The following is a 24,823-nucleotide window of genomic DNA, read 5'->3' on the forward strand; positions in this document are numbered from 1 at the left end:
ACAGCTAACATGTCCCAGCTGCCTTTCAGAGTGTCGATGATTTTCAGTAATGCTCCAGTGAGAAGCCGGAGGATTTTGAACAATGGTGAAAAGTAACCCACTACCTTATATTGCAAAATAAAGCATTGAATAAAAAAGCAATGAACTCAAGACATTTTCAATAATTTAAACTTTAACGTAAAAGCGAAACAAAAATGTACACAGAACAGATTGTAGTGAATGGCGATTGGTTTGAGATAAAAGTCACAGAAGAAGACCGAAGCTTCGTCAGACCTTCAAACCGGGATCCTCAAAACCTGAAGATGTCATTGGACATTAGGGCTGTGCAATTAATCGCATGTGATTGTCATGCGCATCTCGTCAGTAAAGCCGGTTCTGTGATTAGTAGTAAATCTCTATAACTTTATAGAGATTTACTACTAATCACAGAACTGGCTTTACTGACGAAATGCACATGACAATCACATGCGATTAATTGCAAGCCTTTCCGCCTACGGACATTGATGGGTGAACGTTGAGCATTGACAGGGATGGGGCGGTCATACTAGCGGTACACTGCTTAGATGGGGTTAAATATCTCGCGCAGTTCTTTAGCTGCCTGGAAGCGGCCATATCGCTTTTTTAGGGTTGGCGCATTCGTCCAACAACACTTCGAGGCTGGCCGTCTTTGGCTGCAATATGTGTGGCGGGGGGGTCGTGAAGAAGTCCGCCGGAGCTGCCCGCGCCACACCCCCAGCATATCGTGAAAGTAGATTTTGACATATGGCGTAATAGTTGTGGTCCACTGCTTGACCGCGAGCACCACCAATGCTTTAGAAGAAGGGAAAGACAGCCTCCTGTCACCACTCCTCAAACTTGCTCTCGTACCAGACATCATAGTTCTCAGGTTATCTACAGGAAGATGACAGAAACAATAGTTAATAGCAGGTTAATAGGCAGTAGTTAAAATGAACAACAGGCAAACTGAATTTGCTCTTTCATGTTTTATCCGTTTTTGTAAAGAATACGACAAGTTTCAAACAGGCAGTTGAGTCAAATGATGTGATGCTGATAAAAACATTTATTATAAAAAAGAATACAAAAAAATTGCAATTAATTCATACAATGACTTGATACACCTCTCTTGGATAAACATATTTTTCAATTGGTAAATGAGTTGTCATTTTGATGTTTTTTTTTTTTTTTTTTTTTTTTTTATGTCAGGGTGACTACAACTGCTGTCCTGGGGCCTGTTCCATAAAACAAGTTTACCAAATAAACCAGCGCTTATTTCAGTTAGTCTGACTTATTTTTGAACCAAATCAACTGACAATAAGTCAGACTAAATTAAATGTAAAACCTGGCTATTGGTAACAATGGTTTTATGGATGAAAGGCCCCTGATTATTAGTTGAGAAATAATATACTAAATTAATTATTGTAATTATAAATTTTTTGCAGGTTTTTCAGGAATTGCTAAAACACTAAACCAACAATCTCTGTACCCAAATTCTCACTAGCTTAAACCAATTTGTCAAAATAAAGCACTCTTTCTGCTAAACCTTAAAACACGTTCAGCAGTTAGGCTCTATTTGCAAATCGTATGCACTCTTTTTGCAAAACTCTAAACACATTACTCATTCAACTTGAGACACTTTTGTGTGTTCACATGTGATGCATTTGTGCTGCAAAAATGCCTAACACACAAGTGGAAAAAGTTAAACAACTCCTAAAGCACAGTTGTCATCGTTTACAACACAAACGATTCAAAATTGTTCCACACTTGTTTCAAATGATGTGATCAAACCAACTGTACAAAATATGAGCCAGTTGAGAGTGCACAAGTGGCACAGGTGACTGAATGATGATACGAACAATAGATGGAAACAATTCTGAGGAAGGAGAGGAGGAAGGAGTACATGTAAGAAGTGGAGGAAGAGACGATGAGGAGAGGAAAGTAAGGTTTAGAGAGTGTTATCAAGGCTGGATCTGGATCAGGAGGGATTTTTTTCTCTTTGTCTAGCAAACAAAGACAACATTACTTGTGATTTTGACAAAGTCCTCAAGCCGGACTCAAGCACAAAGACATGATGCTGAAACAGAATGAATTTCTCACTGACCCTGATTTTTACAATTGCACAAAACCTACAGTATTTGAGTGTATACTGTAAATGCATGCTATTCATTTAGAGTTTTATTTTGACCTTTTTGGCCTTTGCAGTTGGACTGCCAGAAGTATTTTTGCAGTATCCAAGTGCTGAATATATATACAAACATTATTCTATTCAATATTCAGCATAATTACTATTCTTGCAGAACATACAGTATGCCTATACAATATATTCACCTTATTCAGTTGCAATGTACTATATCTTTTTACAGAATTGCAAAATCGTTTACTCAATACAATATACTTTTTCTGTAATGTTCTGGATGCTGTGTTTTCAGTTTTCTATGTAGTGTCTAAATGCATGCTCCGTGAGTGTTTATTTTATTGACTCATGTGTGTGTGATCTGAGAGCACGGTTTTAATTTTGAGTCAAGTGAAATGGTTTGCGGGGATTGTTTGATTTTTGATGGAAGAGTCAGAGGTTTTGTGAATTTAGTTTGAGTATTTGGATTTGTGTTTAAGGTTTTAAGAAAATGAGTGATGGTTTCAAAGTATGTTTAGCAATTCAAGAAAAACTATAAAAACATATTATTATTTTTATAGTATGATAGCCTTTTTCTTGCTTCTTTTATACTATGATATCTTTTTTCTTGCTTCATGAAAACTCTTATATTTTTAAAAGCTTTTTGAAAATAATTAAGATGTTAAGGAAAATAAGCTACACAATTTGACATTTTAAACTAAATTGAATCTGATATAAAAATGATGTTGAAGTTTGACGTTTTTTGATGGTTTTTATTCATTTATTTATTTTTATGAAACCAATGTGAATATGTAGAGATTTCTTCTAATTTGGCACATTTTAAACTATGTTTTTAAAGTACAATTTTAAACATTTATGAAAAAAAGGCCATTTTCATTTTAAGATTGAAAACAATATCTGCTTTTTATACATAATCTTATATTTGGTCATACTCATTTCAGTTTGAACACAGTGAAAATATCACTCCAGTGGACCTAAAGGAGCAATTTGTTACTTAGAAACAGCACAGAAGCAATCCGGCAGACATTTCTGGGGAAATTTTAGCGTGTTCCTTCCTTAATAAAGGGACACAAAATTGGCCTGTTTCTCCACACACCCAGAACAATCGGTACACACAACCTTCATCTTCACACTTATTTTTCGCTGACCTTGCAACCAGTGCAAATAAATAACCATCTCTATGATGGGGAAACTCTTTGGAGATGCAATAATGTAGTCAAATTGATTGGAAGTGGAAGAGCCCAGGAGATTCTGGCCCCTAATCATGTTTGAGAAACTTCCGACGCACTCTGGCCCTTGTCCCTTCTACTCGACTCCAATGACTCATTCCTGTATTTCTGGTGATCAGGCTCTACCTCAGGCCCCAGACCATTGCCCAAACTCAATCATCGCCTCAACACAAGATCTGCAGGTAGATGCTGAGAATCAAGGCGAAGTTAGACGTCATTTACCCTAGCAGCATCGTCTGTATGACTGATGTGTGATCAGGCCCTGTCTTCCCTCTAATGCACAGACCTGTCACATACGTCTTTGCTGCAACATCAAGACATATGAGGTCTCAACATGTGAACAGGGGTCTGTGCCTTTGTGCAAGTGCATATAGGTGTAATGATCATGAAAGACCAAGTTCTTAAAGGCTTATTCTCGGTAAAGTATGCATTAAACTCCATGTATATACAGTATCTGTAGCATGCGGTTAATTAGCTCAGCTTTTTTTCTCTTTTTTTTTTTCTTCTTTGCATTAACAGCCTTACACATGAAGACCTATGGTAACCATGTGCAGCAACACAAATTAACACTTTCATAGAAATGAGTACCCACAAGCTGGCAATGAGTAGAGCCAGAAAGCCACATGTAGGAAATGGGAAATGACCATACTTATTACATTTATTATGGAATATATATCCTCTGGATGCTGGAGGATGCAGTGCTTTAAGGGTGAATTTTTATGGTGCTCCCCTGATACTGAGAAGTAATTCTTGCAGTATATTCTGGCAGCAACCAGTTAGCATGTTTTTTGTTTTTGTTTTTTCACATTATTTAAAAACAAGTCTTGGTAGTTACAACACTGGATGACACTTTGAGAAATTCGAGAAAGGATCAATGGACAAAGAAATTACATTGACAGATACACTGTTGATAAAATTTGAGATTCATTTAACCTTGAACATTATTTAAAAAGACAGAACAACTTCAGAGGAAGTTTGAGAAAGTAATACTGAACATGACCTATGTCACTCATCTTATTCAACAATAGAACAGTTATAAATAAACCTACACAAATCAGTTGCCAATGCCATTATAAGGGAATGCAATACATTAGTTATCAATAGCTGTATACTAATTACAACAGATTGTAATATTATTGTATTGTGGGCTTACATATTAGTATACAAACTTTTCAGAGGGCTGCCTATATTCTATTCAAGTCTGAATTCAGGTTTGTCATCGCCTGAATCCCTTCCTTCTCTTTCAGATCTTTATAAACACGCCATCCTTATCTGTGCTGTATTACAAGTAAAGACATCCGCCTATTGCAAGAGTGGAAGGAAGCTACTTGATCATCTTTAGCAGACTAAGGGAAACAAATGTGACTGTGAGAGCGCCAGTGGAGCCGGAGCAATGCTCCAGATCGAAATTCATTTTTAGGCCGTGGCTTTCCCGTGTCAGCTGGTCTAGACAAACATTCTGTATCAAAGGCGTATGCTTGGCTCCTCTCCATAGCACTGCAGATGAGCTCCCCATTATGAAGCTGGCGGATCAATGTTGCTTTGTGCTCTTTTAAATACTGCACTGGTGAACTTGGAAGCCTAAATTTACTGGCCTTTTGTACCATCAATTGCTCATAGCAGAGAGTCTTTTTTGGTCTCAATCTATTTGCACAGTTGTTGGAAATGTGTTACTACCGCCAATTTTCTTTGAGTGTACTGCAAAAACTTCCTGTCAAATCTGATTACAATGTCTGCTATTCACTATACAACCAGCCATATACATAAATTTTGCTAACTAAATCCTTGATTCATCAATCAGTTTACAATGAAACTGATTCTAAATCAGAGTTTCTCCCTCTACAAAATGTATTAATAGAAATTAATAGTTGGATGTGCCAGAACTTTCTTCAGTTAAACAAGGAAAATTTCCAAGGTATTGCATTTGGAAACAAAGATGAAGTTTCCAAGGTGAATGCATACCTGCACCACCTTGACTCTGGGGAGTCAAACAACTACAAAATCAAGTCAGGGAATCTTGGTGTGTTCCCCTGAGACAGACCTTAGCAAGACAGTAGTCAAGTGTCAAAGTATTAACCAAATCAGCATACTATCATCACCAAAAACATTGCAAGAATAAGATATGTTTTGTTTTCCAGTCGAGACTTGGAGAAACTTGTTCATGCCTTAATCACCAGCAGTGTATGTGGACTATTGTAATGGTCTCTCCTCACCGCCCTTCCCCAAGAAGATCATTAAGACAGCTGCAGCTCATCCAGAACACTGCTGCCAGAGATTCTGACCAGAACCAGAAAATCTGAGCATATCACACCAGTCCTCAGGTCCTTACACTGGCTTCCCAGTTACATTTAGGATTGATTTTAAAGTACTTTTACTCATTTATAAATCACTTCAATGACCTAGACCAAAAATACATCTGCAGATATGCTCACTGTGAATATAAACTCCAACAGAGCACTCCAGATCATTAGGATCGAGTCAAATAGAAATACCAAGGGTTCACACAAAAACAAGGAGTCCGCCTTTGAGTTACTATGCCGCCACGCCAGTTGGAATCAGCCTTCCAGAAGAGCATCAGATGCTAAAACATTAGTCACATTTAAATCTGGAGACTCAAACTCATCTGTTTAGCTGTGCATTTATTGAATGAGCACTGTGCTGATGTCCCGAACTGATTGCACTGTAACTTTACACGTTATTCACTGTATTTTATGTAAAATCATTTTCTATTTTTAACTGTTTCTAAATTCATTTTAAATAAGTCAATTTTTTTAAATAATTTTCATAGTTTTAAAATTGCGTGTATTTTTTTTTGTTTTTTATTATTTTTCTTCATGATTATTTTACTTTCTTTTATGTAAAGCACTTTGAATTACCATTGTGTACGAAATGTGCTATATAAATAAACTTGCCTTGCCTTGCCTTGCCTAAATAAGGGATGATGTACATCGAGCTGGTTGATATTGCAGAATAACCCCCGACAAGGTGATCAGGAACCCGATGCGAAGCAAATGCTAAAATATATTTAATCCAAAACTGTTTTAAAATCTTACCAGCTTGTAGTTACCTTATAATCCATTACAGTGTACAAAACAATCACTGCAAAATGGAAGCAGCTGCAATTGTATGGAACGAGAGAGCGAGTCCGCGATACCAGGATGTAATTAAATTGTACACATTATATCGAATTGACTTCTCATATTTTATTAGCTAAACGACCACCAAGCAAAACCCGGAAGAGCCTGTGTTTCCAGCTTTTATAGGCTGTTATCAAGGGCTAACAGACCTCAGAATGTTGCAATTGACCATCAGAATCCAAGTATTCCATAGAGCAGTGTAATAAATTTATATAAAACATAAGAACCACAAAAAATTTAAATAATACACCAAATGTAAATGGATGGTATATATGACGGGATGGATGGGTGGATGGATAAATATAAACAGAATGGATGGATGGATAAATATAAATGGGTGGATGGATGGATAAATAAACTGGAGTTGAAATTTAATAATGTGGATAGATGAGGATGGATGGCTGGAGGACAGATAAAATAATATATAAATGTTGGATGGATGGTTGAAATTTAACTAAATAAACCAAACTGAAAACTCAAGACAAACAAACAAATATAACATTAAATACATCATCATTATCAGTTATTTATTAGAAAATTGAGGAAAACTATATGACATACAATATGTACCGTAGGGTCACTTTACTTACAGTTTCTGGGTTTAAACAAAAATAATAATAATGAGGTTAATTAATTAAAAAAAATGATGAAAAGCACTATATCTTGAACTAAAATATATCTATATGAAGAAAAAAAAAATCTATAGTGTGTTTGGTGTTATTTTTTTCAACTGCTTTTGAGAATGGCACTAGCGTTTGTATTAAAAGATCTCTATATGAAGAACGCTCGTACAGAGGTTGTTGTGCAAGAAGCCCTACATGGAGATACACCTGGGTGTGCATTATGGTACTCATCCATAGATAGTCCAGACATAATCCAAATATCATTAACATCAATACAAGGGTAAGATAGTAACGTGTGTACCAACATGTTGTAAACCAGGGGACATTTAGCGTCGAGAACTGTTTTTGACTCAACATAATTACAAAAACTTAAACGGTAAATTATTTGTGAATGAAACCCAACATACTCAACATTGCTTGTAAAAACAGTGTTTAGCTTTAGTTACTCTTCAAAAGCCTGAGCTAAACCAATTGTCCAACCGCATCCTAGCGGAAGCTGTTTGATCTACGGCTAAAAGGGGACACCCTCCCTCGTTCTATCGAAAAAAAAAAATGGACAGAGGTGCTATCTGATGAGGGGTTTCTTGGCACCGTGACAAGTGGCCATTAAAAAGAGACACAACTGGCGTCCACTCTGTCCTCACGTGTGATGTCTCTTGTGACACCCGTGGACGCACAAAGACACTGTATTGCGGGTATCTACAGCACTTTCAGGAACAAACCTTGGTTCTTGAGGCATAGTGTTCTAGGCTGAGTATGGGGTAAAAATCCCCTGAAGATTCTTGGTCAACAAAAAACAAAAGGTACACACAAAATGTCTATGTGCACGGGTGACGCACTAGATGCTGATGGCTACAGGACTGTTTACAGCACTTTCTGCATCATTTGGGTTCTAAAGGCATTCTATCAAGGTGTATCTATGCACAAATAACATTTTAAAATATAATTTATTTCGTGATGGCAAAAAAAAATTTCATCAGCCATACTCCAGTATAAAGTGTCACAGGATCCTTAAGAAATCATTCTAATATGTGATTTATAATTAGATATTAATCAAGTTGGAACAGTTGTACTTTAAAATGTGTTTTTTTTTTTTGTTTTGTGGAAACTGCGATATTTTTTTCAGATTCTTTGATGACCAAAAAAAGTTTAAAAGAACAGCATTTACTTCAAAATGTGAATATTTTTTCTAACAATAGAATCTTTGTTATTAAGTTATAACAATTTAACACATCCTTGCCGAAGAAAAGTTTAATTCTTTCATATAAATCAGATATTAGAATGCTTTACTGAAAGGAAGCATGTGAACTGTAGGTGAAGACTGTTAGTAAAATATGTTAAATGCGGAATAAATGCTCTTCTTTGCAATTTTATCATCAAAGAATCTGAAATTAGATTTTGACATGTTCCATTAACAAATATTAAGAAGCACAACAGTTGCAGCATGATATCACTGTCAGTATATTAGATATATATCCACATAGTAAATATAATTTTTCTCCTGTATTGTTGATCAAAATAAATGCAGCCTGGAATGAGCATAGAAAACTCTTGTAAAAAAAAATTACAAACGTTTTCTGATCCAACTTTTTTTTTTTTTTTTAGTGTTTTTTTTTTTTATTGTGTTGTCTGTGTTTTTGTGTAGTTCTGATCCCAAAAACTGTTGACCGGCAGTGTGTATATGTGTGTGTATGTGCATATATATAGTATGTGAATTATGGGGTGTATATATATATATATATAAGAGCATATATATATATATATTATATAGATATTATGCGTTATATAATATATCTATATATATTTGACAAAGTCTTCCTGCTTTTTATCAACTCACAAACACCGTAGTTCATTCATGAGTTTGGGAAACCGTGGGCATAATGATGTTCATGATCACAAAAAAAAAGAATGACTATATTTAGGTCAAAAGTAATCTTAAAAGTAAAAAAGGTAGTCAGAACACATAACCTAATATGAGTAATCCAACACAATTATGAAAATAACAAAATATTATTTCCATCATGCGAGTTGTAATCAGTAATATACCCAGCCACTGTGTAAATGATTCCAGAATTGTACATTTACGGACCTTGTGAACGATTCCTTTAAACAATATCAATTCAAAATGTTATTGTTATGAACTCAGAATAGGTGGATGTGTACATTTTGGGAAGCAAATTTGTGTGTAGGATTCAGTTGTCACTACATTAAATCAAGAAACACTGTGTGTACAGATTGAGGTTCAATGTAGGGAAGATGCCAATCTATTTTACTTACTCTGTTTGATCAAACCCTCTTGTCGGCCACCATCAGAACATTCTCTGCATCCACAACAATACTTTCCCGTCCCGCGGGCCCACGTGCGAAGGTATCGAAGCTAACGTACCAGCAGTATTAGAGAGAGCAAAGGTCGAAAGTCGTGTTAGTAAGAGGACTCCGCAATGTCCATCCCAATTGCTTGGCCAGGTCTACTCTCTTTTCCCAGGGAGGCATTGAAGAGAAACTCCCACAGCTCCTCGCCCCACGTAGTTCACCGCCCACCTCCGCCCGCATTTGCACCCAGGGTTACTTTGCAAAATGGCCCAGACCTTCGTCTGAACGGGAAACTCTGAGAAGTACACACCAAGGACGATTTGGCGTTATGTGCAATAAAGTTCAAAAGGACCCTCTGCGTAAACTTTCAAAATTTCCCAGCGTACCCCTTCACCCAAATCAAGTTCAAATAAAAAACGTTTCTTCGGCCCAAAAACTCAAGTTGACTACGCCATGTGAAACTTTCAATACTTTCATAGAATAACAGTAAATTGGCTATGGGGAATTGTGATTGTTGAATGTGACAGCGGTGCTTTTGGGTCCAGACGTCGACTTGACATGTTTGGAGATGAAAAGCTAACAGTCTTTTAGGAGGGCTACTTGAAGAGGGGGGAAAAAACAAGGACATCAATTGCATCGGAATGCGAAACAGCAGGTTATTATTTTTAATATGATGCTTATTTTGTCTGACTCACATAGAGCAGGGAAATTTGTGTGATGCTGGGAGGCATCTGTCAGTTGTTGACTTTACTTTGCTAGCCTATTCAGATGGGGCAAATGCGGGGGGGGCCAAAGCAAAGCAGCTGTACCCCCAGCAAAAATGGGATGGTCTCTTCAGTGCCTTCCAGATGGACACGTTGTCATTTACGCTACTTCTGTCTATTCCATCTACCACAGCATGGAAGTGTAGAGCCAAGTAGATCTCAAAAGGCACAAATTAGAGCTAAATAGAAGGAAAAACCAAATACATTCACTGCCTGACTGGCACAATCTGGTTTATTCAGAGTGCCAGTCTATTTTAATGATTCATATTAGAAATGTACAAAACCTTCGTCTTGTTTTTTGTTCTGCAGGACCTTCCGGCTGATTATCTGCAGAAATAATTTCACCCCGCTTCATTTTCCCAAGCTACTCAAAATGACTCATGAGAGCTTCTTCACTGATAATGTCGACAGACAGTGCGCAGGCGCAAGGCAAAAAGGCAAGTACAATCAGCAATCTGATTCTCTCTTATTTCACAGTCCAGAGAAAATTTTAATAGGCTAGGTTTAATCTGCCTCAGAATCTGGTTAAAGTTTAATGCAGAGTCTCATTAATATTCTCATCATACACATATTATTTCTATAAATATACAATCAGTAAAAGGATCATGGCGAACAAACAGCTTCATTTCAGGACCGAGAGCTTTTTTGTTACACTACCAGCTTAAACTGAAGTAATGTAGAAAGGGAGAACACAATATTTCACCAGAGTGGCATGTCGCCATACTACTGTATTTAACACTACTTTTGACCAATATGCATATGTGTGCAGTATGCTGTGTGTGGTGGGGTTGATGGGAAAGCGGAGGTCTCAAGGTGATCGAAGGTCAAATCTCAAAATAACAGCGTCCAAGATCTTCATCCTTGTATTGATTGGGTTTTGAAAACGTTAAAGTTTACTGATTCAAAAATAGTCATATAATGTACCATCATGCAAATGTTGCTATACTCCTTTGGACACTGAATAGATGGAATGTACATAGATAAAATCTATATATGTGTGTGGTGTGTGTGTTGTGTGTGGTGTGGTGTGTAGAAGAATGTTTTTTTCCTTCATAAAATTGCAAAAAAATGCTAAATATCATACTTAGTTGACATAACTCACTAGTACTCAACGTATTTATGTTCAAGACAACAATGTAGCCCACTACTGTCACCAGTAACAATGTGGATCATGCCCTCAAAAATCCTGTTTTTTGTGCAAACCCCCGTCCTTGTCTCCTCTCCAAATCTGTCTTTCTATCAGTGGTGTACACGCAGAAGCTAGACAGCTTTGATGTTGCATTAAGCCTTTGACTCTTTAGCCACAGCCTCTAAGAAGGGACAGATGAGATAAGACTCAAACTATCAGGCCACGCTCCAGTTAGGTGCAACAAATCCAAAACGACACACATCCCTCTAATCAGTTGCTAAAACGTGGCCAACAATTTAATCTCAAATCCAATTTGTTCCAAAGCACTATAAAATGGAGGGTGCAATAACAAAACATATTAGCTCATTGTGATATTAGTAATTAGCGTGAGGCAAAAGCGGAAGCGCGGTATGATAGTCTGTGAGTAAAGAGGCCCACTCAAACTCTTATAAGAGGTACTGAGTCAATCAGCAGCGTTCACAGCAATGCTCACAATATGTCCCCAGGCACACTTCCTGTGTGGGTTTGCTCAGGGGCTACTGCTCCAGAAAGAAGGGGAGGAGAATCCATGGAGATGGGGTGGAATACACCTCGCCAAACCTCAAAGAGGAAGGATTTGAATGGAAGAGCACAGCAGGCCAAGACGCTTTTGTGTTGGGCTTTGTTGAAGTCTTGCTCTGTAATGATGGTTAAGGGTGGCCTTGTAGCAAAGAAAGACCTGCATAAGGAGGCCCGGGAGGGCTGTTCGGTCATCGGCATCTACTATAACTGCTTTTAACGTAGTTTCATGCATCCTGGGACTCAACAAAGATGGCTGAGTCGAAACTAGGGCCAGCGTAAAGTTTAAAAGAGAGTTTATTTATTTAGCATAGGATTCTTTTAACCAAAGATTTATAGCCAAACATTTCTTTTTCAAACAAATGCTTTTTTAATGTTAATTTCAATTCATCCTGAAAAAAATTAAAGGATCACTATTTTCACAAAAAATACTACGCAGCACAATACTGTTTTCAGTGCTGATGAATATAAGAAGAAAAGTTTCTTGAGCAGCAACCTCAGATTTAGAATGATTCACAATGAAGGATCATGTGACACTGAAGACGGCGTAATGGTGCTGGAAAATACAGCTTTTGCTTCAAGGAATAAATATATAAAAAAATAAATAAATTAATTAATAAATAAATAAATAAATACACATAATAGTGGTTAAGAATGGGAACATTGTGGAATAGTGGTTATATCTTAAAAATACTAACTTTAAAAAAGATAAAAATGTAGTAAATTTTTATAATTATTGTCAGTATGTTTTAGCCCATGGACAGCTGACAAAACGCTTTGCTTAGTTGACGTAATAAGCAATGTTAAGTATTAAGTCTTTGTGATTATGTGAATTAGTTTATGTTGGATGAAATGTCATAGTAATAAAATCATGTAAATGGTACAACAGGGGATGAAAAAAAAAAATAAAAACAACAACATAAGGAAAGAGGAGAACGAGACCGAAAACCGTGTGCCCCAGCAGATCTCTAGAGAATCTCACCCTGCTGAAAATGGAAAAAGCCTCGCAGACAATGGCTTTCCTTCCTCCAGAGGAGCGGATTGAGAAAGAAGTAAACTTGCAGTTTTTACAATGTCATGGCCTTCTCAAACAGCATCTCACATGAGAGCATGTCTGTTATGTGCATTGTGTTTGTAATAGGGAGCACCGATAATAACACCGCTACTGGGCCCGATTCTGCGCAACCTGTACTCACACTCATTATCGTAAAAAATGCTCCAATGATACAAAAGCCGATATCTAAACAGACTTGGTGAACAGATCTGCGTCCAGAAAAAAAAAAACACTGAAAACAGAAACACAGGAAAATAGAATGGAGTTTAGTGGATTAGAGATTAAGGATGTGCTATGAAGTAACATGGAAGTAATTTGATTATAGTGTTAAACATTTCAATATTCCAGACGCCCTGTATAGCGGATGTTGCGTGAGTCTGATAAGCAGAGCGCCACTGAGTGGATTGAGGCGCGTGGCCTGCTGACAAGATGCTGCAAGCTTTGTCGACATTAATATCTCAAAGAAATTACTGGAAAGTTTGTAGTGCGTTCAGATATGTCAAAAGGCAAGTAAGTGAAAATGCTGAACAAGTACTGTAGATAGTATTTGATGGTAAGGAGAGATGAAGAGAGAGAGAGTCCCGAGAGAGCACCGTTTGTTTCATGATCTTGAGTGCTGGTTTGCTCACAGATGCGCATGCATAGGTTTAAAAAATAAAACGTAATGATAAAACAAAACTAAAATGATACTGGGCATTCACTATACAATCAACATCTATTTTAACCTCAAGCATGCAACAACTTTATTGAAAGCAGAAGTGAAAACTAACAGTGTGAAATGTGCCTAGGATACAAGTGTCTCTCTCAATATGCACCCATACAAACACTATTTTAAGGAAAACGTGTTGCGATGTCTCAGTTATTGAGGCTGCCTGCAGTGGGACTTAAATTGTAAGCCAACTAACAGTATTCATAATATTATTATTTTGTTTCTGTACGCCCATTATTATTATTCTTATTACATTGGAGATACAGTATGTGTCCGTTAATTTTGCTTCAGGCTTGTTTTTCCATATTGCATACACGTTTGTAATGTTCATATATCTTTAATCTGTAAATTTCACAATGGTGTATTTCACCATTTTGGAATTGCAAAATAGGTTTATCCTACATCAGTAAGCGAAGCTTTATTAAACATTCAAAAAGAACTTCATAATATGCGTGAGTGCAACATAAGAAAGGGAGCGCGTAATAATTTGGTCTAAAATTATTAATGTTGAAGGTTAAAAAATGTATAGATTTATTGAATCCTACATGTAATGAAATAAATTACTATCATTTATGAGTAACAGGAACTGTAGTGTGGATTCAAACATGCAATGAGGCTATAAATGCAAAGAAGTTTCGTCTACAGTTAAAAAGGATCTTATTTTGAGGCCCGGTTGACTTTCTTCTTAAGGATAACGGTCAGTATTAGAGACTAAGAAATTTATTTTAATTGCCCCCCCCCCAATTACATTGTCTAAATATACGTACAAAACCATTAAGTTGGGATTGGATTTTGTCAATATATATTTAAATTATTAACAGAACACAAGGTAATTCTAAATATAGTTCATTGAGAACGACACTCAGTCGACACGAAGATTACAGTTCCTGGGACACTCCCATTACGATATTTTTGTGTTTAATAAACAAGGAGAATAGTGGGCAGTTGAGGTAGAATAAACAGCCCTACACTGGCTCTAATGAGAGCGTGGTATACTTAACCTTAGTCAGATCCGGTGAAGAGAGTGTGTACCGAAGATCGAGAGGCCCTTAGACATGTGACTAAATGCCTTTTAATTGTCAACATGAAATGACAAATATAGTAAAATGCCAGATGTGCTGATGTTTAACACCATGGCCATGAACATCAAGCAGATTTCTTGTTAGCTTGTCTTGTCTGTACTGAACAGTCACAGAAGTAATTTCTTCACCAAGTAAATTTCTCGGCAACAAACTTCTTGTTGGCTGTCTGATGTTCGTTCATGCTGCTGTTCGTCACAACACTTTCTTAACCATTAACAAAAACAACCTAAACAATGATACAGCACAGCAGTGATCAGTCCATATAAGTTTAGCATACCCAAGCAATTTGAGAGAATGAGCTCATGGACAGACTAAATATTAACATTTCTATAAATTCTCTTGTCATTTGAGGACTAACTCAAGGAAAATTCTAAAATACATAGGTAACTCTGTAATTACTGTCTGCAAATCTGTGCAAGGACTCAAATCTAGAGAATCTAGAACAGCTTTGGTGCCTACGCTCTTTTGCTAGAAATTTTCAAACTGTTTTGAGTCTTCACTGGTTTGTTGGCATGTGGGTAAGTTCAAGTGCATGAAAGCGTTTGTGATTCTCGATTACTGAAATCACACTGTATTTGATGCAAAACTAACTTGACAAATAAAATTAAGGAAAAAAAATCATAATGGATATTTTCCTTTTTGGCATAGAAAAAGTATGCTACATTTTATTGGCAACATTTGAAGAACACTAATCAATGTGAAATTGAGTAGTTTTATTTTTTCATTTGTTTTCCCCATGCTTGACCAATTTAATAAATTAGATCGCATAACCCTTTAAAGTCACCACTCGCAACTTCCATATTCGTTTTGGCCACAGATTTAAAAAAAAAATTTATACAAATTTTAAAGATTTAAATACCGCCAGATCCCAACACACATTGTTTCTGAGCCAAATATGGCTTAGAACTGCAGGGAAAAGACTGATTATTTGAAGAAAATAAATAGATAGATAAGAAAGATAATAAAATAGATAAGATAAGATAAGATAAGATAGATAAGATAAGATAGAAAGATAAGATAAGATAAGATACGATAAGATAAGATAAGATAAATAAGATAAATAAGATAAGATAAAATTTGGGAATGGTAAAACATATACTATAATAATATATAAAAGTACAGTTACAGAGTTGTTCCAGTTATGATATAGGGCAGGGGGTTTTTAGTTTAGCATTAGGCTTCTTGTTGCCTTGGCATCAAGAGTTGTGTTACCAAAATAGATGTTAAGTGCAACCCTAAACTACAGCTTAAACAGTATCACTACAGACAACAGCAAGTTTACCTCCCAGGTTCACGGTTAATCGTCACTAAACCGCCTTTCTCATGTAAAATGCTGTGCCAGGGTGTGGTGAAATTCTCCCCATTCACAGTCAATCCCTGGGGATCTGAAAACAAACATGTAGGACAAGCACTGAGTATTACGATGAAGGGGAGTGAGAATTGACTACAAATAAATGCAAAAAAAAAATGCATTGTGGACGAAAAATATCCTCTAGCCGGGTTGTGAAACATATTCCAGAGGTCAGATAAGCCAATTTTTAAAGGGCTGTTAGAGAGAAAGGACTAAAACTGAGAGTGTTTTTGTTCTTCAGCATTAATTGACTTTGCCCTTTTCCTCAAACCCCCATCGTTGACCTGCAGAGTCCGCCACGCAGGCGTGGAAGCCAGACCAGTCACCTGTCTGACATTTTGCTTTCGGCTATTAAATTTTAAAACAGAGTCAGGTCTACAGAGACGATCGCGTGCCCTGCGGGGTGCAGTGCTTATTCTACAGCTGGGCAGTCTTTTCTCCCGCCTTCCCCCAAAAATCTCCTCCCTCTCTGCATCCCATCCCAGACTACAGACCACCAATCCACTCAGCTGGAGGACAAGGACGAGTGAAGAGAAGGGGAGATAACCTGCTGAAGGTTTTTTCTACGTTATAGCCCAGTCCACGTGGTCTATTTGTGAACAAAGCACAGGCAACCAGGGTTTGGGTTGTTCATTTATGGCCATCGAACAAAAGATATAGGAAGGGATTACAATGGTGCTGATTGCTCATTATTTTAAGGCATTCTTTTTGATTTGAGATTTAAAAGAAAAATCCTTACATTCTTTGTGCTACCAGCTCCTGTGATCTTTAAACATGAAAACAAAGTAAACAAATCAAAATCAAAATAAACAAATCATCATTAAAAGAAATCCATATGTAGACAAAAAAATAAATAAACATACAAAAAAATAAATAAATACCGTCAACTGCAATGCTTGGTTTCCAACATTTCAGATATTATTTTTTGTCCAGAACAAACAAGTGACGTGACAACGTGAACAAACTCATACAGGCTTGGAACAGTTGGAGAATGACAGAATTTTCATTTTGGGTCGTTGAACTATACATTTAAGATATAAAACAATTTATTTATTATTATATTTATTTATTTATTATCACAACGATAGTTCTAATTACATTTTCATATGGCACTGTAATAATATTGATTATTAATGTCAATATAATGGGAAAAAACACATTGAACAACTGAAATGATACTAGTTGTTTTTTTTTTTTGTATTTATACTAGTAATATTATGTAATATTGTACTAGTATTAATTGTACTAGAATTGTTACTAGTTATTTAGAGCTGCATCACATAAGCATTATTTATTTCTAATAACAAAGATAATGAGAAGAATATGTCGAGAAGTGTGCTAATTTTAATTTTAATCATTTATTGCATAAAAAAAAGTTTTTTTGCATATATATATTTTATATATATATATAAAATTTATATCATATATATATAAAAATATTACTTTAGATTCATATGTGGGCATAAATATGCCAATTTTGCTTATGGTTTTACACTGCTTACTCTCAATGAGAGAAATGTGACAATCAGTTAATAGTTATCAAAACAGCACAGACTAGGGAAATGCCTAATAAATTTAAGCATTTTCGTTCAATTAAAAAAAAAAAATACTTTCTAATTTATATTATGTATTTGTTTCATGTGGCTAAAATGAATACTCAAATTTCTTCTTCATTTTTTTTTTTTTTTTTTTTTTTTTTGGGGGGGGGGGGGGTCCCGCCATACCCAAACCTAAGGGTTCCTCCATACCCAACTAACCAATTATGAAGTAGGCTACCCTATTTACTTTTAATTGTGATACTCAAGTTATGAAACATGTAAGGGGAACTTGCAAACGGCTGAGGTGGTGAAAAACATTGCTTCAGGGAAAAACAAGATATATCATTTGGAGGTGTAGTTTTATTAGTGACAGGACGGGCAAAGTGGGGAGGCATAGTGACACCAGCAGAAAAGAACTTGTTCCCTTCAATTTTGTCAAAGGCATTCCTTGAACCAAAACAATTACAAAACTTAAATATAAAGATTTAGAAGCAAAAAAAAGTGTTCAGAACTATTAAGTAAAAACTTGTGCTTATAAACTGACTATCCAAATAAACCAGCAATTGTTATAGGTTGGCGTTACGATGCATGTTTATGTGATGGCTGCGGGACATCACAATTTAAAGATCGTTTTTATTTAATTCTCTCTTACTTTCCAAAATCCTGACTCATTTAAACCCCATCCAGGGGATTTTTCAGAAGTCCCGTTTTGCCATTTTCTCCAGCTGAAAACAAAAACTAGTCAGGTGCAAGGGCGCCGAAAGAACCATTCTGGAGGCAAGCCACTTCAACCTTGACTGCATTAACTCACAGGCCTGTCTGCCCGTTGTCAAGCTGGCTGAGCAAGCAGCCTATGCTAACGCGGGGGCTGTTAACAAAGTACCATGCTCCTGGCTAAATCTGAGCAAGGTCACCCAAACCAGCCTCTACATCATCGAAATGACCTCATAACCCAGTTTAAAGACAGAAGATAAAATGCAGTAAAACGGGGCTCATGAAAGGTGATTAAAAACCCAGTCTCTGGCAAAATGTGGGTCACATAATTCTCAACCTCCCGAAAATCAGCGGGAAAACAAAGCATAACTGTATAAAGGTTAAATCTTGCTGGTTGTCAGGGGAAAAAAAAAAAAAAAATTTTATGTTGTGTAGGAAAAAGGGAAAATAAAAGGGGTTGGCTTCAGCATTTCAGGCAGGACTTGGGACTTTTAAAACAAAGGCCTTTTTTACCGCAAAATTTAAAATTATTCGGGCCCATTGATAATTTCTAAAATTTTATCCTTTGGGACAAATGTTTTTCACGTGACTTGCAGCACCTGTTTGGCCAGACAAAAAAAGGGGGCCTGTAGTGGGCAACCCTTTCAACAGTGCTGGGGTTTGGGTTTTCCCACTGACAAAAACAGGGCCGGTTTCTCCTTAGCTGGAGGAAGGGCTGTTTTCTGCCAGAAAACCTCACAGTATTGGAAACTGAAGCAGGGGTTAAAGGGCCTCATGGCATTTAAAAAAATTACAAACTAAAAGAAGTGAGAGTGAAAATTTTTTGTGAGGAAAAAAAAAGTTCGCTAAATTTAATTTTAAAAAAATGAGGCTTAGATAATGGATGGCTTAATTACAGTACAAAAAAGCACAATGTAAGGAAGAAGTTTTTTTTAGGAAAGAAGTAAAAAAAAAACCCTATAATATTTGTATTTTAAAATGAACAAAAAAGCTGAGGAAAGAGTAAAAAAACTAAAGCCACAAACCATTAATTTCAAAAACAACTTAATAAATACCAAATCAAAAAAAACAACATTAACAACAAAAAAGTGCGGTAAACGCAAGCCTCTACGGACACCTGGCAATTAATTGCCATTGGATTACATTTTTTAGATATAGATTTTAAAAATACACAATATACACATATATTTAAACACAAACTTTCATTTTGGATGATAGATAGATAGATATATTCTCTTAACATCAGTCAGTCAAAACTTTATAATATGATAATCAAGATTATTTAATGATAGAAAATTTAGTAATTAGAATTAAAAATTGATAACCCTGTTTGAATGCATATTAGTCATTTTAAAATGAAATTTTAACTGGATGGTAGTGGTGCTTTTTTGGTCATTCAGTGTTTCTGTAAAAGAAAAAAAAAAATTGTTAAAAAACAACAAAAAAACAAAAATACTGATAAGATAATAATGATACAAATTCTATATTTAGAAATAAAAACGCAGTAAGGATTACTAAGGATTAAAAAGGGTAATTCACCCAAAAATGAAAATTTGATATTTATCTGCTAACCCCAAGGGCATCCAAGATGTAGGGACTTGTTTCGTCAGTAGACACTGCGAATTTTAACTCCAAACCATTGTAGATCTGTCGTCTTATAATGGATGTGAAAGGAATCATGACAAAACATACACGAAAAAAAAAACAACTGGCAGTGTACATTGATACAGTGGCCCTGCCCTTCGAATCCGTATATGGAACGCTGTTCTCATGCGTGCGAAAATAAGTTGCCACAATGTTTACAGTATGTTACACCTTTTTAAATAATGGACGGCGAGGGCTTTTTCAAACGGTTTTGGACAATCAATGCATACATACAACCACTGGTAGTACCAGTTGTGCTGGTTAGCCCTGCTCCGGAGTAGGAGCTAATGGTTCTCAAAAAAGGCCGTCCCGGTCCGTGACTAAAAACGCCCAAAATGGGTTAGCGTCCACAATTACTTCTGGTATTATGAAAAAGGTTCCTGCGGTGTGAAAGGCCCTACTGACGGACTCCCCAATTGAGATTGTAGATAGAGTGTGCAAGGGTTCCATTTTTGAGAGTATATGTGGCGGGTAATGCACTTATATAAGTCTGTGATCCGCCGTTAAAGCAAGAAGAAAGAAGACGCGTTACTGCAGGCAATTAAGGAGAGTTCTAACAGTTCAGGCATTGCAGTGCATCTGAGGTAAAAAAAAATAAAAAAAATTAAAAAATACTGTTCAGTTTCTTGTACAGATGGATCGTTTTGTGTCTTTACACACATTCAGTGTAGCGTCACGACCACATGGTTTAATTTTGGTTTTTGTTTGTGTATTGTTGTTTTGTTTTGTTTGTTTTAATTGTATGTTTTAGCCATGATTCCCATTCACATCCATTCTTAAGACTGAAAGACTGCAACGGTTTGAGTTCAAAATCTCAGTTTGTGTACTACTGAAGAAACACAAAGTCACCTACATCTTGGATGCCCTGGGGGTAAGCAGATAAACATCAAATTTTCATTTTTGGGTGAACTATCCCTTTAATGAGCTGCTGGATTCATGAATATTAATCAGTTTTTGGTGCGTTCGGCCGAAAATGATTTGCTGAAATCAAAACAGGGATGATGATCTGAGCGCAAGCCAATGGATTGCAATCCTGTGCATTGTTTCGGGTCACTACCGGAAAACCCGGCAGGGGGGGGGCAGTCTTAAAAGCAGAAGAATTCAAAAGGAACGGCCGTTATTTTGAAGCAGGAAGACAACAAAAGATCAGCGTTGTACATGTTGCATGTCCAATTCTCCTTCTCTCTCCTCTGTGTGCGTGTGAGCCAAAAGGCGACGGGCGAGTTCGTCATGGCCTTTTACACTAGAGTTTATGATACGTCAAAAAGGTGCGCTGCGCCTTCATTGTGATGAATGGAACTGAAAAAATAGCACAGATCACTTGACGGAGAGTGAAACGTTCAGTCATTTGTTCAGCGAGTGAAAAATATCTCTGTGCTAAAACTTAACTTAGCCTCCAACTCACACACGGTGAGTAAATCGGAGAATTATTAGCATGGTTGGCTAATATTAGACCTTTCATTTAGTCACTAACCAGCGTAAAGATTTAGTTCACATATTTAAGTTCATTTTACTCGCAATGTAGAGGGTTGAAAGGGTTATAAAACTGTTTGCACTACAAACAGTGTGTTCCGAATTATTATAATACATTAAAATAATAAAGCAACGTCACAACAGTTTGCAATATCAAGCAGCAAAAAAAGAGCTTGTTTTGTACAGCTAAAGACATAGTGGAAGCCGAATGAGACCAGAAGCCAGACACAGTTTAAAATTTACAAACATGGCTTTTGCGCCCCAAAAATAAAGGTGAAAAAATAAGGATGACCCTAGAGCCCGTACATACGTGGTATAGATCTGGACATGGAAGGGCTGCGGATTGCTAATTTGTTGGTATTATTTTTAAAGTACCTTAGAAAGTACAGCTACATACAATTATACATGAACAGTGTAGATATGTAACTAAATTTGCCAGGAACATGGCAGTAAGCTCATTTGCTTAACCTTCTTGTAGTTTGAGTGGGGGGTTTTAAAAAAAGCCCTGTTTCCTAGTACCACCGCACTTTTGCATAAAAATTAGCAGTGTAGACCAACAACAAGTCACCATTGCTGTTTGCTTATAAATTGCATTAAACACAATTTTACAAACCAAGTGAGTACATAATCAAACACTCTCATAAACTATCTTTTTTTATCATACAGTATGTATGTAGTGAAAGCCAAGAGAGTCCCCTTCTAATTTTATTCATTGTATGTAGTGAAACATATCTTTGTTTAATGCTGGCACCACTAACTAAATTCTTCTTGTGTCAGTGTAAATACACTTGATAATATGCTCACATAAATATTGCTCACTAATTTCAGAGTGGTAGCTCCTTTTTCGTTAGTAGCTTTTTATCCAAATATCTTTTTTTAAGCGGAATAGATTCCCTGTAGTTTAACTAACTTTTGAAACTCTGGTTGCCAAAACTACTTTAAAGTAGCTTCCTCCTCAATACTTGTATAACATAGAAATAGATGATGATTAAATATATGTTAATCTGTGGCTCTGTTGCCAATCGCTGCTTCCACCACAGAACCACATTAGATGCTAAACTACACGGTTGGTACTGTGAAAGGAAATGGACAGTCTAGCCTGTCTAAAACAAAAGGAGGAATGGTATCTCGGCGGTTGGTGTACACTCAGCATAAGATGCCCATCAATGTCTTAAGAAACTGTGTGCGGCAACCCATTCATTTCATTCTATTCCTGATAATTACAGTGTTTCGTGTTAAGGAATAGCCAAAGCACTAAAAACCACCATTCAGGATTCTACCAGAAGCTCCTCTGGTGCTTGGAGAGGTTCAGGTTATCCAGAGTACTTCCCAGGGGAAAGGAATTTCCCATGCCCAATGGTTCACAAGTTCAGCACAGAATGAACTTTTATGAGCACTGGAAAACATGCAGAAACAGCTCCAAACAGAATAATTATGGGGCGGGAATCCACAGATAGACGGAAAGGAGTGAGGGGAAGAGTCCTGGAAGCTGGACCGGAGGACTTTGGGGGTAATAAATCACAGAGTGCGTCTTGAACTGGATGGATGTTATGGCATTACAAACATGAATGGAATTATCTGGATGGCAGAGAAGAGAGGCACTGGCTAGAAGACAGCAAGAAGCAGAGAGTGGAGAAACAAATACAGACAAAGGAGGAGGCCACCAAATGACAGGAACCACACACACAACTAATCAGATTTTATAGATTGGGTTGATCTCGCCTTTGTTTAGGCAAATGCCAGAGGGTGGCACGACCTTGTGATAGATTAGAGGTCATCAAACACAGAATGTCTTGCAAGGGCTATGTGTTCTTTTGTTGTTCTGGGCATTTACCAGCTGCGGTCAATGACAAGTGAAATTGAAAATCGAATCGTCCCAATTGTAAATCAGTATATGAAAATTGGTCAGATAGTGGCCCTTATTATCATTGCTATGTCAAGAGAGCAGGTAAGTTAAAAGGGTATGTCAGGCGGAGAGAAGAGAAAAAAAACGCATATATGAAGTCCAAAACGTACATTGACTTTGAGATACCATATAACTGTTGGCTGATCGGAAACCCAGCCCTTTCTGCACGGCAGCTTTTGCGATAAGAAATAAATAGTAATGCCCATTCAGTTTTTAATTAATTCAAAATTCTTTAAAATATGCATTTAAGGGCAAGCCAAATCCACAATCTTTGACCTAAAAGGCGCCAATTAAACACTTTCCCAACTGAGGTCCTTCAGAGTAACAGAGGCAGGACTTCACACTCGCTAAGTGTGGCTTACAATTACTCAGGCAAGGATGGAAACCAGAGAGGCAGGGAAAGTAGCACCCCCTATAATGTAACAAGCAAAACATTTTTTAGCCGATTGTGCCGCCCACCGCACTGACAGGTTCTATTCCGATGGCGGAATTATCAAGGGCAATTCAAGAGCATACGTTATGATCTGGCTTTTTACAAAAAAGGCCGATCTATTACAGACCTAGGAGTTCTGGTCAGGAGAGAGATGGGTTAGTAGCCAACCTGCAAAAGCCTACCTGAAGCACTCCGGTCTCTGGGTTGCAATCCAAGGTCATTCAACAGCTGCATCCTTTCTGTGTCCTTAAGGTTCTTCATTAGGAAGCTTCCAGAGTCCTTTGTCCTCAGCATACCTCCTGGACGTATACGGTCCAGCATTCTCTTTGGGCACGGCCAATGAAACCAAGACTCTGGCCAGACCTTCCACAACGTCTGGGGATTAGGAGTATGACCTTCACCCATTAAGTGCGGGCAAATCTCAGTCTTGTACATGGCCTGATAAGATCGAAACTGCGTTTCGGCACCGTTTGCCAGCTTGCAGATTCTTCTGGTCAATATCAGTAAGCTCTTGGTTGGAAACCCAACGCTTGAAGTAAAATCCTCCGGGTACCCTCACGAGGCTCCCAGTACTTGGGCCAAAGAAAAACGTTTTTCACATTGCGACATCCAGGAAGCGAAGACGACCCAATGCGCTCGCAAGATATCTGTCCCATTGCACTAAAACTGCGACACCGCTGGTGCCCAAAGCAGGTGGGCCCTTGTTGAGGTTGATTAACGTTCTGGTCGGTGAGTACAGTTCTTTTGGAAACGAGGCAAAAAAGAGGTTTGTGCGTGGTTCATCAGCAAGAGATGACAAACAGGACACCTGACAAAACAGAAGCCTTCAGACACCGGTACAAACTGCCAAGCCTTGAGTGGAGGGGAAGCGCAGCATGGTTGTGCACTAGCCAGGCAAGGCAGGGGTAAAGGGTAAAGGGTTAGGAAGGGCAATGAATAAGTGTCAGGGACAGTGAACTTAATGGATCTCCATCACTAGTGTTGAACTCATTCAACTAAGAGTTCCAAATGGGTTTTTTTCCTGACAAACTAGCA

The 24,823-nt window shown here is 37.2% G+C and overlaps 1 pseudogene; it reads right to left on the reverse strand.

Moving 5' to 3' along the window:
- Positions 1-559: 559 nt before the first annotated feature.
- LOC122135455 lies at positions 560-24,223 on the reverse strand (annotated as a pseudogene).
- Positions 24,224-24,823: the final 600 nt, after the last annotated feature.

Source organism: Cyprinus carpio, chromosome A24 (genome assembly GCF_018340385.1).
Source record: "Cyprinus carpio isolate SPL01 chromosome A24, ASM1834038v1, whole genome shotgun sequence".
Classification (NCBI taxonomy): domain Eukaryota; kingdom Metazoa; phylum Chordata; class Actinopteri; order Cypriniformes; family Cyprinidae; genus Cyprinus; species Cyprinus carpio.